This window comes from Chrysemys picta, chromosome 2, assembly GCF_011386835.1.
Source record: "Chrysemys picta bellii isolate R12L10 chromosome 2, ASM1138683v2, whole genome shotgun sequence".
Classification (NCBI taxonomy): Eukaryota; Metazoa; Chordata; order Testudines; family Emydidae; genus Chrysemys; species Chrysemys picta.
The window spans coordinates 253,085,447-253,103,739 of NC_088792.1; the positions used below are offsets into that span (position 1 = coordinate 253,085,447).

At 43.5% G+C, this 18,293-nt stretch overlaps 1 protein-coding gene across 6 annotated transcripts in view; it reads right to left on the reverse strand.

Annotated features, from left to right (window-relative positions):
• Positions 1-18,293, reverse strand: part of SNX31 (sorting nexin 31) — a 68,438-nt gene that overhangs the window by 20,683 nt on the left and 29,462 nt on the right. The window lies entirely within an intron of this gene.

Sequence of the window (18,293 nt, forward strand, 5' to 3'; positions counted from 1 at the left end):
GCTGATCATGGATAAGGGTAGACAGCAAGTTTTGGCTATGGCTACACTACAGCTTAAGTCGACATGAGTTATGTCGCTCGGGGTGTGAATTAGCCACCCCCCAACTGACAAGTTACACCGACCTACATGCCGGTCTGGACACGTTGGCGGGAAAGCTTCTCCTGCAGACATAGCTGCTGCTACTTGTTGGGGGTGGATTAATTAAGTTGGCAGGAGAGCTCTCTGCATCGCTGCAGCTACGCTGCTGTAAGCTCTCTAGTTAACCATACCCTTTCAGCCTTCTGTCTTCCTGCTTTGTTTTACATAGTTTGCCACTGTGACCAACAAGACAGGGATTGACTTGGATTTAAATCTTTTCTAATGGAGACAAATGTAGCACCAAAGAAATAGGCAATACAGTACTGCTCAGACTACACAACTGTAAACACACACATACACACACACACACACACACACACACACACACACTATATATATGATAATATGCACACTGAGGTATACAATAAAGAAAACCCATGAAAATACAGCCCAAATCTGAGAAAAGAACTATGAGGTCACTTATCTTATCCGAATGAGGAGGATGTATAAGGACCTGTTAAATAGGACTATGGGCAGAACAATTTGGATAGTGGGGGTGCTGAGAGCCATTGACCCAAACTGTAAACCCTGTATAGGATGGAAACCACCTCAAGCCAGGAGGTGCGGCAGCACCCCAAGTTCCACCACCTATGGCTAGGAAAACAAGCTTATGCAATTTAATGTTTATTTTAAAACATGGGCAGTTTAATATCCTGCCTACACTGTGTAAAGCAAACTGTTAACTACACATATATGTAAGGCGTAATATACACAACATTAATGGGTATTATGTGCATGGTATTAACATAATATACAAGTTTTGTGAGGTTATGTTAATTGAATGTATTAAGCTCTTCCATCAATTCTGTTCCCTTTTGCTAAATATCCCATAACACTTTGCAAAGCTGAAGTCAGCTTTGGCTCTAGCTGATATGAAATCTGTCAAAAGTCAAGATACATTTGTTCTATGTCCTAGTACAGGGACCTTCACGGGCAACTGGTTTGAAATGTAATATCCAAAACAGAGATAAGAAAAGTACAGAACAAAATGGCAAGTTAAGGAACTGTTACAAACTGGAGGGTTGGATTTTAGTGACAAACAGAGGGGTTTGTAACTTGTAAAACCACACTATAAATATACCTAGTTTAAATGCATATTTCCAAAGCACACCTACTATGTAAGGTGAACATGCTGTGAGATAAGAATTGCTTCCTGGAAGGAGGGCACGTGTCTTTTTTGTACTTTAGACAATAATTGGGTGAGAGTGGTTATTTGGTCTCGAACATTTTTAATATCAAATCACAAGTGTCATCAAAATTAACCAGCTACATATTAGCAACACAATCACATTGTGTGACCCAGTTACAAAACAGCAGCACCTGATTTGATTAAAACACAGCGTGGTCCTGTAGTGTAGGCAGAACTGAACCAGGCTCCCAAGCAATGCTGAACACCTGGTGAGGTTCAGATCATGGAGTGTGGCTAAAACACTATTCAGTATTATCTACACCACAGGATTAAACTGGGTTTTAAGCACATTGTGATCTACTGTGTTGTACTTGCAAAAAGAACATGAGTACTTGTGGCACCTTAGAGACTAACAAATTTATTAGAGCATAAGCTTTCATGGACTACAGCCCACTTCTTCGGATGCATACAGAGTGGAATAAATATTGAGGAGATATATATACACACATACAGAGAGCATAAACAGGTGGGAGTTGTCTTACCAAGTCTGAGAGGCCAATTAAGTAAGAGAAAAAAACCTTTTGAAGTGATAATCAAGATAGCCCAGTACAGACAGTTTGATAAGAAGTGTGAGAATACTTACAAGGGGAGATAGATTCAATGTTTGTAATGGCTCAGCCATTCCCAGTCCTTATTCAATCCTGAGTTGATTGTGTCTAGTTTGCATATCAATTCCAGCTCAGCAGTCTCTCGTTGGAGTTTGTTTTTGAAGTTTTTCTGTTGTAATATAGCCACCCGCAGGTCTGTCATTGAATGACCAGACAGGTTAAAGTGTTCTCCCACTGGTTTTTGAGTATTATGATTCCTGATGTCAGATTTGTGTCCATTAATTCTTTTGCGTAGAGACTGAAACCTGAAACCTGTGTTGTACTTGGGTACCACAATATGGTGGCTTTCCACAGCATAGACTGGATCCCTAAAGGACATGCTTGCACTGATGTACTTGCCTATGCAATTTTAAGGAAGCTCACACTGCAGCCATTTAATTTATGCAAGTAATTGGACAAGCGAAAGTATGTGAGTAGCCAGCAAACTGGGCTGCAAAGGGAAACATCCCTACATACTTCATTCCTTCACTAAATTTGCTTGAAACCCACTTGCTCAGACAAGAGCTAGCCAGGTACAGGGCAAGATTCACCCTTTGGAGAGCTCCCTAGTTTTAGGATACATATAATAGATTCCAGACCTATATAATTTTTTCTTCTGAAGCTCAGTTTTCATCTTGAAACACTGCAAATATGTCATACTAAAAATACTTTTAAAACAGGAACCGTTGGAGGAGAATAACGTAAAAATCTAAGATAAATTAAAAACCCAGGACGCTCTCAGCATGCTAGGGCATAGGGATAAAACCAACAGTAGTTCAGTGTTCCAAAGCGGTCTTAGCCATTGACTTAGGAGACCAATAGAGTTCATTTGGAGAGCAGAAAATGTGCATGATCAAAACATCAGGTACGCTCATGCCAGTGGAAAGCAAAGGAGGCTCCAGACTTAGTGAAGTGCAGAGGTAAACCAACAAAAAGAGTGACAAAACAGAGGACTATTCAGCAGGGTTTCCTTATTCGGGAAGAGTCCAGGAACTCACTACTCCTATGTTTCTGTGCCCAATTTCAATCCCTGTACTAATGTTTATTATAACCAGAGCCCTGCACCTACTGCAATTCCACAGCTGGATAATAAATCCAGATCAGCAGAGTTGACTAGCAAAAATAAGTGTAGATTAATCAGTTAACTCACACGATTAACTCAAAAAAATTAATTGTGGTTAAAAAAAATTAACCATGATTAATTGCACTATTAAACAATAGAATACCAATGGAAATGTATTAAATATTTTTGAATTATTTTTCTACATTTTCACATATATTGATTTATATTACAATGCAGAATACAAAGTGTACAGTGCTCACTTTATATTATTTTTATTACAAATATTTGCACTGTAAAAGTGATAAATAAAAGAAACAGTATTTTTCAATTCACCTAATACAAGTACTGTAGTGTAATCTCTTTATCATGAAAGTGTAACTTACAAATGTAGATTACACAACTGCACTCAAAAACAAAACAATGTAAAACTTTAGAGCCTACAAGTCCACTCAGTCCTACTTCTTGTTCAGCCAATCGCTAAGACAAACATGTTTGTTTACACTTACAGGAGATACTGCTGCCTGCTTCTTATTTACAATGTCACCTGAAAGTGAGAACAGGCATTTGCATGGCATTTTTGTGCTGGTGTTGCAAGGTATTCATGTGTCTGATATCCTAAACATTCATATGCCTCTTCATGCTTGGGCCACCATTCCAGAGGACATGCTTCCATGCCGATTATGCTTGTTAAAAAAAAAAGCGTTAATTAAATTTGTGACTGAACTCCTTGGGGGAGAATTGTATGTTACCTGTTCTTTTTTACCCGCATTCTGCAATATATTTCATGTTATAGCCATCTCAGATGATGACTCAGCACGTGTTCATTTTAAGAACACTTTCATGGCAGATTTGACATAATGCAAAGAAGGTACCAATGTGATATTTCTAAAAATAGCTACAGCACTCGACCCAAGGTTTAAGAATCTGAAGTGCCGTCCAAACTCTGAGAGGGATGAGGTGTGGAGCATGCTTTCAGAAGTCTTAAAAGAGCAACACTCAGATACGGAAACTACAGAACCCAAACCACCGAAAAAGAAAATCAACCTTTTGCTGATGACATCTGACTCAGATGATAAAATGAGCATGTGTCAGTCCGCACTGCTTTGGATTGTTATCGAGCAGAACCTGTCACCAGCATTGACGCATGTCCTCTAGAATGGTGGTTGAAGCATGAAGGGACATATGAATCTTTACCGCATTTGGCACGTAAATATCTTAGGACGCCAGCTACAACAGTGCCGTGCGAATGCCTGTTCTCACTTTCAGGTGACATTGTAAACAAGAAGTGGGCAACATTATCTCCTGCAAATTATAACCAAACTTGTTTGTCTGAGCAATTAGCTGAAGTAGGACTGAGTGGCTTTATAGGCTCTAAAGTTTTACATAGTTTTATTTTTGAATGCAGTTAATTTTTTGTACCTAATTCTACATTGGTAAGTTCAACTTTATCATGATAAAGAGATTGCACTACAATACTTGTATTAAGTGAATTGAAAAATACTACTATTTTTTATTTTTACAGTACATTTATAATAAATATGAAGTGAGCATTGTACACTTTGTATTCTGTGTTGTAACTGAAATCAATATATTTGAAAATGTAGAAAACATCCAAAAATATTTAAATAAATGGTATTCTATTATTGTTTAATCACAATTTTTTTAATTGCTTGACAGCCCTAAAAATAAGCTATTTAATTAAAAAGATAATTCAAGCTTCTAGCCACGTATTAGAGAAGAAAACTTCCACACTGTAAAACAAATGCAAACCCAGGCAGTGTTGTCTTTCAGAGTCTGCTAACAGACAGCCTTAAACACCTCAGAGGATGAACTGTCCCATTCATCTCAATGAGATGTTAAGTTGTTGCCATTATGATTCAGAGGGCTTGTCTACACTGGCAAGTTTTGTCAATGAAACTAATGTCGACAAGGAAAAAAGCTGACAAAAGCAAAGTCTCCAAAGCGTGTCTACATTTGCTCCCTCTGTTGAGGGATCATGTCCACATTCAGTGCACCTTTATCAACAGCGAGAGCAATGGACAGTGGGTACGTATTCCACAGTGCCTGGCGACACCATCCATTGCTAAGTGTTGTAGGAATGCGGAAACGGAGTGTGACGCATCCTGGGATGTGCAAAATGTACTGTCATGCACCGCTTTGTGTCCCACCCCTCCAAAGATCTGGCTTCCTTTCATGCCGTTTTTCCAACTGTCATTCTTTTGTAGTGCACGCCAGCATCTGCAGCGAGAGAAGTTGAATCTCTCACTTCTCTCCTATGCGTTGTTAGCTGTCATGAGGACATTGTGCATGGCAGCACAGTTACTCGCAGAGTTACTCGCAAAGTTAGCAGAGGATGAATCACAGGCACCAGAGTGTGATATGGACGACAGCAACTTATCAGTGCTTTGTGCATTCACAGAGCAGCTGCATACGGTAGACTGTTGCTTTTGGGCTGGGGAAATAAGCACTGATTGGTAGGATCGCATTGTCATGCAGGTGTTGGATGACAACCAGTGGGTACAGAACTTTAGGATGCGTAAAGCAATCTTCATGGAGCTATGTGCTGAGCTGTCCCCTGACCTGCGGCGCAAGGACACCACACTGAGAGCTGCCCTTTCGGTAGAGGGGCATGTTGCAATCGGTGTGGAAGCTGGTGAATCCAGACGGCTACCCGTCAGTTGCAAATCAATTTGGAGTAGGAAAGTCCACTGTTGGGGCTGTATTACTCCAAGTGTGCAGGGCAATAAATCGCACCTGCTGAATAGGACCATGTCTCTGGGAAATGTGCATGAAATAGTGGACGGCTTTGCAGAGATGGTTCTCCCTAACTGTGGCGGGGCGATTGATGGTACGCACATTCCAAGGTGCCTGACCACCTTGCCTCTGAATACATCAATAGGAAGGGGTACTTCTCCACGGCGTTGCAGGCACTTGTGGATCACCGGGGGTGTTTCACGGACATCAGAGCAGGCTGATCTGGAAAGGTGCATGACGCATGCATCTTCAGGAACAGTGGCCTGTACAGAAAGCTGCAGGCGGGGACTCTCTTTCCAGACCACAAGATCACAGTGGGGGATGTGGAAATGTCCATAGTAATCCTGGGAGATCCAGCTTACCCCTTACAGCCCTGGCTCATGAAGCCTTACACAGGGCACCTGGAGAGCAGCAAGGAGCATTTTAACAACAGGCTGAGCAGGTGCCACATGCTTGGCCATTTGAAAGCTCGCTGGAGGTGTCTCAATGGCAGGCTAGACCTTACCGAAGATAATATTCACATGGTCATAGCTGCGTGCTGCACTTTGCATAATCTGAGGGTGAAATGTTTGCTCAGGTGTGGAGCACTGAGGCAGAGCGCTTGGCTGCACAGTTTGAACAGCCAGATGCTACGGCTGTCAGAGGAGCCCAGAGGGCTGCTATTAACATCAGAGAGGCTTTGAGGAACCTCTTTGACAATGAGGGGCAGTAACACGTTTGCTTTGGAGTTGCTTCCCTGGTGCATCCAAGTACAATTTTGGGGCCCAAGATCCATGCAACACAATGCTTTAGGAACCTGTTCCTGAGAGTGAATTGATTGCTATGCACGTTTGTAGAACACAGAATAAAAACGCTGTACCATTAAATACCTTAGCCTTTATTTATTGTTAAAAAGGGTAAAACCTCACAACTGTGTGTAGCTCCAGCTATCATTGTGCAAGCTGTGAAAGGGGGTGGAGTGATGGGAAAACTCAGAAGTGCTGTGAAGTGAAAAGGAATGTGTGGGCACAGAGGGGGGTGGGGTTGGCAAAGAATTGTGCATCTGCATGTGCTGCAGTGGAGGTCGACCACCGATCTGCTCAGTCTGCAGCTGTATCAAAGACTTGAGCATCTCTCTCTGATCCTCCATAACTTTTATCATCCGCTCTGTTGCTTGCCTAGCAAAAGCAGCATTCTCTTTTCTGCCCTGCCTTTTGGCTTCCCAGCACTCTTTCCATTCCCTGGTCTGTCTCTCATCGCGCTGCAGCACCACCCAGAACATGTCTTCTTTGCTGCGCCTAGGGTTTTTTCTTATCTGCCGAAGCTAGTCCACGGGGGTGCGTGGCATGTTCTTCAAGGTCTGTGCTGAAAGAGAAGAGGGATTGTTACGTTCCAGCAAATGATTGAAACATTTTAGTAAAAAAGGCATTTTGCTAGTAGAAATCACTTTCTCTCCGAGACTCTAGGAAGGCACACAGCTCCGCGAGCACCCCAATCATGGTGAGTGGCGGGAAGGCGGTTGTGCATACGGACAAGAAGGTCATGGCTTGCAGAGCAGCTTTGCAGGGAACTCATTCTAAAATTATCCCACACTTTTTCACAGGCGGACAACCTGCTGGCTGACATTTCGCTGCTGCGGGTAACCAGAGAAACCAGGGCACAGCTGCTGAATGCTTGCAGTTTTCACCCCGGTCAATATGCAGCTCAGTTATCTGCTGCTTTGGTCCCAGCTCCGGTGATTGCTAAATGGCAGGGGACAGTTTCCTACAATGGGGGAACTAACAAGGCTGCAATCCCTTGGAATCTGCAGCAGAAGATTAACAAGTACCTCTTTGAAACTTTTCAGAGCCTCTCTCTGGAGGATTCCCTGCAGGTCTCAATGTCCATCGACACCCTGCGTGGCCATGCAGATTAGCTACACAGGGCAATGTCCAGCTCACAGAAAACACTACCTGCCTCCCACTTTTCGATTCCCTACATAAGCCACAGCAATTTACCCGACATCTCATCTGCTTCCGGCTCCCCACTGAGCACTTCTGGAGTGGAGAAAAGTTCCTGGCTGCCTGCCCCACTGAGAGCACCACATCCTCTTCTAGCTTGACTTCTTCATCCAGAATTTCAGCCTGCGGGATACCCTCTCTTTCTGCTGCCTGCAAAATATCCACGGGGCTATCGGTGATGAAGGTGGGGGCACCACCGAGGATAGCATTCAGCTCCTTATAGAAGCAGCAGATCTTAGGTGCACCAGCGGAGTGATGGTTCGCCTCCCACGCCTTATGGTACGCCTGCCTCAGCTACTTTATCTTTGCTCTGCATTGCTGCGTGTCCCGATCATAGCTCTCTTCACACAAGCCTCGAGAAATCTGCCCATATGTGTCCCAATTTCTATGGGTCACTCGCAGCTGCGACTGAACAGACTCCTTTCCCCATATACTGATCAGATCCAACAACTCAGCAATGGTCCAAGCAGGGGCACGTTTGGTGCGATAGCCAGCCATGCTCACCTGGGAAGCTACCTGGGAAGCTCCTCTGGGAAGCCAGCAGGCAATGAGATTTAAAATTCCTGGGTCTTGCAAGGGGAAGGGGCGGGTTGGCTACAGGGCAGCGGAGTTCAAACCGCTGACCAGAGAGGCAGCCTGGAAATTGTGGGATACTTTCTGTAGGCCAATAAAATTGGGGGGGAAAAAAACTTTGTGTCTACACTGCATGTCTGTCAACAATAAAGGGAGGGGGAAAGACAATTCTCTCGCAGGGGTGGAAGTTGTTTGTCGCCAAAACTAGGCGTTTTTTCAAAAAAAGTCACATTGCAGTGTGTATGCTATTGCTGTTTTGTCGCCAAAAGCCAGTTTTTGGTGACAAACCTTGCCAATGTAGACAAGCCCAGAGTTAAGCACGGGCATTGTTAACTGTTTTACTACCAGTCATGAGAGTGGAATCATTCAGCAAATAAGCACATCTATTGTTGATGGATGAAGAGTGGATGTTTTGGATGCCACCAGTTGCATCCAGTGTGGTTGAGCACTAAGCCTAATCTACATTAGAAAATGTATCATTCCAACTTGAACCAGTGGGATTACACCTGAGCAAGTTACAATGGTGTAAAGCATTCAGACTAGGCATCCTGTTTTGGAGCCACAGTGAGCACTGCATCCACAGACAGAATACTCCCTGCAAGCTTTGCAAGACCTGTGAATTGCTGCAGAACTCCTAGCACAACTGCCAGCAGCAGGCGCATGTCTATTTGCACCTGTACGTTACTTTTTCTGCCCATTGCCTGTCTAGACTGGTTCTGAGGTGCATGAGCACTGCTTACATTGAGAAGGTCCAGGACTGGGCCCTACTACAACCTCATGCTACCAATACCAATGGCACAGGAGAGGCTCCGGCCCCTCCCCCAAAGCTGCTGCTGCATAATTATGCAGAGTTGCACCTCCACTGGGTGATGGTGCTTGAGGAGATAGAGAAGATTTTTAGTTATTTTCATTTAATTTTTCAGTAGGTTTTTGTGAGTTTTATTTTGCCTTTTTTGGGTTCTTCAGTTTCTTTTTGTTCTTTATTTTGTCACTGGACAAATGGTTTCCCTTTCTTTCTCTTGTGTTTCCCTCTGGGGGCCAATGATGGGAGTGATCTGGACTCCTCCATGCAGTTCAGTCTCCTGTCCCACAATGCAGTGGGGTCCTGGAAAGGAAGGGGAGAATCCTCAGGAGAAGGGGTAGAGTGATGAGTAGTTGCTGGAGCACCATGTGGTGGCAAATGTGTTTACATAAGGGCAAAGATAACCTTGCTTGTATCATTTAATTAATGAGCCTACACTATTTAATATCTTGATTAATGACCTGGAAGAAATTAAAATCATCACTGATAAAGTTTGCAAGTGACACAAAGATTGTAGGAATGATAAGTAAAGATGAGGACAGAGCGATATGACCACTTGGTGTCAGGAATCAGGGCTTGCAGCAGAGCCAGTCTGCAAGCAACCTAACACGCACAGCTGGCCTGTAGTAGGCTGCCTGATTGGTTGGAAGAGTCAGCAGACTGGCTCTTAAGCCCAGCAGCAGCAGGTCTGCAGTGGCTTCTCAAAGCATTTGCCCACACTTGTGATAGCTCCTGCCTTGGACCCAGCCTTGCCCCATTCCAGGTAACCCAGCTCTGAGCCCATGGCTCTGATTCCTGACTTTGGACTCCTGTTCCAATCACTAGGCCTGACTGCCCACAACCTGGTCTCTAATACTTGGTAAGCTGCACAAGCCAATGTGCATTTCAATATGGCCTAATATAAAGTCATACATCCGGGAACAAAGAATTTAGGCCATACATACAGGATGGGTACTCCATTCCAGGAAGCAGCAACTCTGATGTGGCGGCCATGGTGAAAAATCAGCTGAACATCAGCTTCTAGTACAATGCCATGGCCAAAAGGGCTAATGTGCTCCTTGGATGTACAAATGGGAATACTGAATAGGAGTAAGGAGGTTATATTAGGTGATTTCCCCCCACACACACACACTGATATGATCACTGCTGGAACAGGGTGTTTAATTCTGGTGTTCCCAATTCAAGAAGGATGTTAATAAATTGGAGGGGGGTTCAGAGAAGAACCAGGAGAATGATTAAAGGATTACAAAACATGCCTGATAGTGACAGACTCTCTTTATGCTAAATAGATCCAGCTTCTTGAAAGTTAAGGGGTTGTAAACTTGATTACAGTTTATAACTATCTACACAGGGAACAAACATTAGATAATGAGCTCTTCGGTCTAGCAGACAAAAAGATAACACAATCCAATGGCTGGAAGTTGAAGCTAGACAAATTCAGACTGGAAATAAGGCTTTTTTTTGTTTTGCCCTTTAAACTGCAAGGATAATTATCCTTTGGAACAACTTACCAAGAGCTGTGGTGAATTCTCCATCACTGGCAATTTTTAATCAAGACTGAATGGCAGGAATAGGCTGCCATTAATTTAGACAGAGCTGTCTAAATAACACTAGTGGTCACTCCAGCCCCTGCAGTGGCCCAGGATCAGGTGGATGAAAGAGTGGCCTAACCCTACCTTAGCCCTGCTCCACCTGGGTTGAGAGGTTGGTGCTATGCCTCTTAGAGGCAGAGCACAGGATCTCACCCCCAGTGTCCAGTCACCTGTCCAGGAGTATGAGGAGAGGCATCCCCTCTTGCATCAGAAGATTCAGCTACCTCCGAACTGCCCAACACTTAAACTGTCGCCCACCTTCCTGAATGTCAGAAATACCAACAGGTTTCAGAGTAGCAGCCGTGTTAGTCTGTATCTGCAAAAAGAACAGGAGTACTTGTGGCACCTTAGAGACTAACAAATTTATGCTCTAATAAATTTGTTAGTCTCTAAGGTGCCACAAGTACTCCTGATCTTTTTGAGAAATACCAACTTTTCCCTGCCCAGCTGTTGATCTCCAGGTTCCCCTCCATCCATAGTTCAGCTATTGTATCTTCAATACAAAACTTAGCCAAACATTTAAAATTTAAGGGTACCATAAACTAAGATGTATTCGGTTTAAACAAACAAACAAACAAACCTCAGACACCACAAGGGATAGTGTATGGGGTGTATTATCTGTTTTAACAGCATAGACTGGGGGAAAGTGCACTGGACTAAGTCAAGAGACTTGAGGTTTTCTCCCAGATTTATTACCAGTTTGCAGGGTGACCTTGCATAGGTCACATCATCCGGTGCCTCAGTTTCCCCCCCCTGTAAAATGGAGACAAATACCATCTTTTGTAGGGCCCTTTTAGAGAGCTTTTCTTCTGTACATCTTAAGGAGCTAGATGTTGCTGAATTAAACTAGAGCTAGAACTGAGCTGCTGAATTAAAGTTTACCTGAATCTGCTGCAGAAACTACAGGGCCTTGGCACAACAGTTTCAGCTTGCTGCCGAGTCCCAATTATAACATTAGTATTTACTGGAGGACAAGCCACTAAGTTAGGTATTTCTTGAGAACTAGATAATGCACCGGTGGTCAGGTTAATTTGGGGATCTGCTGAAAGGTGGGAGATACGTGTGAAGAGAGAAAAATATGGAGAAAACCTACCCCAACTGGAATGACCACATTGAGTCACTCTGGAACTGCATAATACATAGTTTCCTTGTTTGCTGTCTTAAGTCCACACCCATCTGTCTCCACTAAACTACAGGCAATTGTTTCATTTTACAGTATTGCTGTAACAAGATCTCCATTTCCTCATCTCCAACATTTGTCATAGCAACATTAGGAAAATTTACTACAACAGAGTAGCTGCTCCCCCCAAAAGTTCACCTGTACGTTAAAAGCTTTTGGGTGAAAACAACTCAGACCATCTTTACCCAAAAAAGGTCGAAACCACAATTTCCATACATTAATTTAACATCTTACGTGTTTGTCATATCCATGTTCAGCTAACTACAGTACAGACCTCCCCCCCCAAAAAAAACCCCCTAATTATGTAAAAGCAAAAGAAGAAAATAGCCCTGTAAATTATATATTCCCCTGGATAGCTGTAAAAGTACTAAGGGAATTCGGGGTTAATTTGTTCCTGACATATTGGGAACAGTTTTATCATAGCTAGAAAGGGAATACAAAAGTACATTAATCTCCATAACACAGAAATATAAATTTGTTATTTAAAAGTCCACAACTTTGGGAGTAAAGTGTGGCCAGGCTACAGCAGTGATGCAATCACCTGAGTGATTAGTCATTTACTTCTTATTCTATGCTATTTTAATTTTCTTTGAGGAAAGAAGCGAAGAAGCACTGCCCCATTTACTGAAAGCCCAGAAACTTTCTCCAGACTCCAACTTCATGTTAGCTTTAAAATAAATAAATAAAATAAATAAAAAATAATTTGGCAACCCCACCCTTCAGAATTTATGCCATTACCCCTCTCTATATTCCCTAGGTCTTCTTGCCTCTCAAATACATTCATATGTAGATTCCCAAGATCACATGAAACACCCCCCCACCCATCCAAATCCTTCTCCCTTAGAGTTGCTACTACTACCACCAGTAGTAAAATCTTTTGAACTACAAACATTTGCTGCCCCCTCCTCACTATACAGTCCAACAGTTTTCTAACACAAGAATCCAGAACAATAATTAAGCTATTGAGTAGAGCTGGCCAGGAATTCTCCATCAAAATATGTTTTTGATAGAACAAAGCAGTTTCTGCACAATCAGTTTTCCCTGGAAAAGTTTTGAGTTTACCGAATTTTTTTTTGGATTTTCCATGGTTAAGTTAAAAATGAAATATTACATTTTGGGTAGTGTCAATATTAATATGTCTCGCCTGAGCGGATGCAGTGCCTCACTGGAATTGTAGGTCTGGTACCTCACACTCCCATTCCCCTCTATAGGCCAGTCTCCCTAGCTGAACCACCCATAGTGCATACAGCAGCCTCCCCTCTGACAGAGCTGCTGCAGTGCATTATGGGAGTCCCAAACAGGGAGTCGAGCCCATATAGGAGAATGGAGGGAAGGGGCATCCAAACTGCAGTTCCCATGAGGCACTGCAGCAGCTTAGGGGGACACAGATTAAAGTCAAACCAAGTCAAAACTAAATGTTTTGACATCTCCAGATCGCGATTTTTCACAATGCTGCATTTTAACTTTTCATCCTGATTCAGGATCAAAACAAATTCTGAAATATAAAAATTTAGTGCAGGATGGAAATTATGAGAATAGTACAGCAGGTCAGATCAACGTTTCATAGATTTTTAGGCTGGAAGGGACTGTTAGATCATCTATTCTGACCTCCTGTATATCACAGGGTGTTAAATTTCACCCAAATACTCCTATATTAAGCTCAATGACTTTAGTTAAATTTGAGCATTTCAGTCCTCAGGAGACTCAACTGTTGTGTGCCGCAGGCAGAGAAGAGAGACCAAGGTGCCACCTACGCCTCAGCTATGGCAAGGAACCGATTAGGTGAAATATGCCCAGCAGGTCCAAGCAGGCAATCCACACCGAAAAGGAAGGCAATCCTCGCTCCAAGATCCCTGACAATCTAACCTGGGGGAAAATTCCTTCTTAACTCCAAAGCTAATGATCAGTTTAATCCCAAGCACTGGGAGCAAGATATACCAGTATCTAAGAAAGAGGATTCTCTGTATCACTTCAGAGCACTGGTCCATCCTGTCCAGTGTCTCATTTCCAGCTGTGGTCAGTCTCTGATGCTTCAGAGGAAGGCAAAAACAAAAAACAAACCTCAGAATACATCTGGTCAATTGTGCATTAGGGGGGGAAAAAATCCTTCCTGACCCCGGAGATGACCCACAAACTCTGAAGCATGAGATTTGTTTATAGTCACTGTCTGAATGCAGAGCTGCGAGTGTTATGAGCATATTGAGGGGAATGCCTGCAATCCTGTCCTCCCCATGTCCATGAAGGAAAGGAACCAAGGAGATTCCAAGGCTGGAAGGGACCATCATGACCATCCCAAACTCTCCCCCTCCTGTCGTGGGCCATAAAATTTCTCCCAGAAATTGGATTAAAGCATAACTTTTAGAACGATATCTAGTCTCGATGCAATGACCAAGTTATGGTGCTTACGCCTCACATTGTAAGGCTTGTTTTCCAGCCCCTAGATCATGTTTGTGGACCTCCTTCAAACTCTCTCCAGTATTTCCACATCCATGTTGAAGCATGGACACCAGAACTGGACATAGTATTCTAATAGTGGTCTTACAATGCTGTGTACAGAGGCAGGATTACTTCAATCCTTCTACCTGATATTCCCCCTTTTTATACATCTATGGATCACATTAGCTCATTTTGCCACTGCATCACTGAGCAGTCATGTTGAGGTAATTACCTACCACAACCTCCAAGTCCTTCTCTGAGTCATTTCTTTTCAAGACAGAGACCATACTGTAGGCATATCATGCATTCATTGTTTCCAGATGTATTGCCCTGCATTTGGTTGTATTAAAAATCTTTTTATTGGATTGTGACAATTTAACCAGGTGATTCAGATCACTCTAACGGTAACCTGTCCTCCTCATTATTTACTTTTACATTTACACCAACTTTGCCATCAGATTTTTCCATCATTGTTTAGACCATTGATAAAAATATTGAAGTAGAAAGCAGTAAATATGGATCCCAATTCGCTTTGGTTAAGGAAAGCATAGCATTTTTAGACAAGGGACAAATCTTCAAAAGGAGCCTCAACCTGGCCTCCGTTAGGGTGGTTAAAAAAGGGAAGGAGGAGGATCCGGGGAACTACAGGCCAGTCAGCCTCACCTCAGTCCCTGGAAAAATCATGGAGCAGGTCCTCAAGGAATCAATTATGAAACATTTAGAGGAGAGGAAAGTGATCAGGAACAGTCAGCATTGATTCACGAAGGGGAAGTCGTGCCTGACTAACCTAATTGCCTTATATGATGAGATAACTGGCTCTGTGGATGAGGGGAAAGCAGTGGATGTGTTATTCCTTGACTTTAGCAAAGCTTTTGATACAGTCTCCCACAGTATTCTTGCCGCCAAGTTAAAGAAGTATGGGCTGGATGAATGGACTGTAAGGTGGATAGAAAGCTGGCTAGATCGTCGGGCTCAACGGGTAGTGATCAATGGCTCCATGTCTAGTTGGCAGCCGGTATCAAGCGGAGTGCCCCAAGGGTCGGTCCTGGGGCCGGTTTTGTTTAATATCTTTATTAATGATCTGGAGGATGGTGTGGACTGCACTCTCAGCAAGTTTGCAGATGACACTAAACTAGGAGGCGTGGTAGATACACTAGAGGGTAGGGATCGGATACAGAGGGACCTAGACAAATTAGAGGATTGAGCCGAAAAAAACCTGATGAGGTTCAACAAGGACAAGTGCAGAGTCCTGCACTTAGGACGGAAGAATCCCATGCACTGCTACAGACTAGGGACCGAATGGCTAGGTAGCAGTTCTGCAGAAAAGGACCTAGGGGTCACAGTGGACGAGAAGCTGGATATGAGTCAACAGTGTGCTCTTGTTGCCAAGAAGGCTAACGGCATTTTGGGCTGTATAAGTAGGGGCATTGCCAGCAGATCGAGGAACGTGATCGTTCCCCTTTATTCGACATTGGTGAGGCCTCATCTGGAATACTGTGTCCAGTTTTGGGCCCCACACTACAAGAAGGATGTGGAGAAATTGGAAAGAGTCCAGCGGAGGGCAACAAAAATGATTAGGGGTCTGGAGCACATGACTTATGAGGAGAGGCTGAGGGAACTGGGATTGTTTAGTCTCCAGAAGAGAAGAATGAGGGGGGATTTGATAGCAGCCTTCAACTACCTGAAGGGGGGTTCCAAAGAGGATGGAGCTCAGCTGTCCTCAGTGGTGACAGATGACAGAACAAGGAGCAATGGTCTCAAATTGCAGTGGGGGAGGTCCAGGTTGGATATCAGGAAAAACTATTTCACTAGGAGGGTGGTGAAACACTGGAATGCATTACCTAGGGAGGTGGTGGAGTCTCCTTCCTTGGAGGTTTTTAAGGCCCGGCTTGACAAAGCCCTGGCTGGGATGATTTAGCTGGGAATTGGTCCTGCTTTGAGCAGGGGGTTGGACTAGATGACCTCTTGAGGTCCCTTCCAACTCTGATATTCTATGATTCTATGGTTAGAGCATTCACCTAGGGTTTGGGTTCCAGGTTCAACTCCCTATCTAAATGAAGCAGAGCACAAGGCTACTGGCTATTCTTAGGAGGGGAAGGGGTCTGTCTCTCGTGTTTCCTCATGAAAATAATTCAGAAGGGCTAGCTTTCATTCCAATGCAGAGCAAAGCAAAGGTTTTTTTTTTTTTTTTTTGAGAAATCAAATTCTTGTTTTTCATTTAGCCATAGTGAGCAACCCTAATCTGTGGCTGCAGCTCCATAGAAGCCCCACCTGCAGAAACTGCCTCACAGATGCACTGTCTAAATGCATCTCCTCAGCTTGTCTACAGGCTGGGCTGGCTCCAGGACTCCCACTTAAGGTTTTGTAGCTGAACACTAAGGCCTTGGCTACACTTGCGGATTCACACCGCTGCCGCAGCAGCGCTGTGAAGCGCAAGTGTAGTCGCGTCGCCAGCGCTGCGAGAGCTCTCTCGCAGTGCTGCAAGTACTCCACCTCTCCGAGGGGAATAGCTTGCAGCGCTGCGAGCGAGCATGCAGCGCTGATTACACTGGCGCTTTACAGCGCTGCACTCGCTGTGCTCGGGGTGGGGTGTGTTTTTTCACACCCCTGAGCGCAGCAAGTGCAGCGCTGTGAATTGCCAGTGTAGCCAAGGCCTTAGGTACTAGCTGAAGATATCTCGGAGCCATTAGCAATTATCTTTGAGAATTTCTGGAGGGTGAGTGAAATCTCAAAAGACTGGAGAAGCACAAACCTCATAGCTATCTTTAAAAATGGAAACAAAGAGGACTCAAGGAATTATAGGCCACTCAATCCAACTTCAATACCTGGGAAGACATTGGAACACATTATTTAACAATCAATTTGTAATAGGGTTCCTTGTAACCCTATTATCAACCCCTGGCTGATAATAGGGTTACAAGGAATAGCCAGCATGGATTTGTCAAGAACAATCTAGTTTCTTTCCCTGGTCTCGTGCAATGACACTCAATAGGCAGCCCATGGACCAAATGTGGCCCGCCAAGCCTTCTTGTGTGGCCCACCAGCTCATCTTACAAAAATGTTTATAATTAAATTCACGAACAGTGACGTGCAGCCTATCATTTGCCTAGGACTTCCTTAGTAAGTAACTTACTGGATCTTAAGTACTCACGATAGCATCAGCTACAATGGAGCTAGGTTGCCGGATGGAAATGGAGCCAAAAAATGAATGCTAGTGGGAGTAAACATTGCAAAGTTGAAAGCAAAAATCGAGCTTTTAACGTAAACTGGATAGTGGATTTTCTTTTTATTATGCCATCTCATTTAAACGCAAAATCTTGGTGTTTAACATGCCAGACCACTGTGTCTGTCTGTAAGGTTGTCAACGTGAGGCACCACTTTAAATCAAAGCACAGTAACATCAACGCGGCCTAGTCTCCTGGCAGTTTTGGAAGACATGACAAAATTGAAAATCTGAAGTCTTCATATCACACTTCAGATGTCATTCTCACAACATCAGGGACTGTACAGGAAAAAGCAACAGCTGCTTCTCTTTGGATAATGGTGGTACTAGCTAAAAAGAAAAGGCCTTTCCTGGATGCCAAGCCTGTGAAGGAGGGCACGGCGGAAATGCTAGAGGAGCTTTTTGCCAGAGATTAAAAACAAAGATGACATTGTGAACCACGTGATGCAAGTTCCCCTGTCTGATTCCATGGCAGTGCGAAGACTGGAGGTAATTTACAAGGATTGTTTGTCAGCACTGCTTTCTGATTTAAAAAAAATGCCAAATACATGTCTTTTGAAGTGGACAAACCAAGCGATTTAAGTGACACTGCCCAGCTAGTGCTGTTTGTTAGCTTTTCTGATGGTGAAATTTTCAAGGAAGAATGTTTGTGCTTAATACCATTAGAAACCTACATCACAGGAGAGATCACTTTTGAAAAGGTAAAAAGGCTTTATTGAAAAATATGGTTTAGAAATTTGACCTATGAGGAAAGATTTAAAAAATTGGGCATTTAAG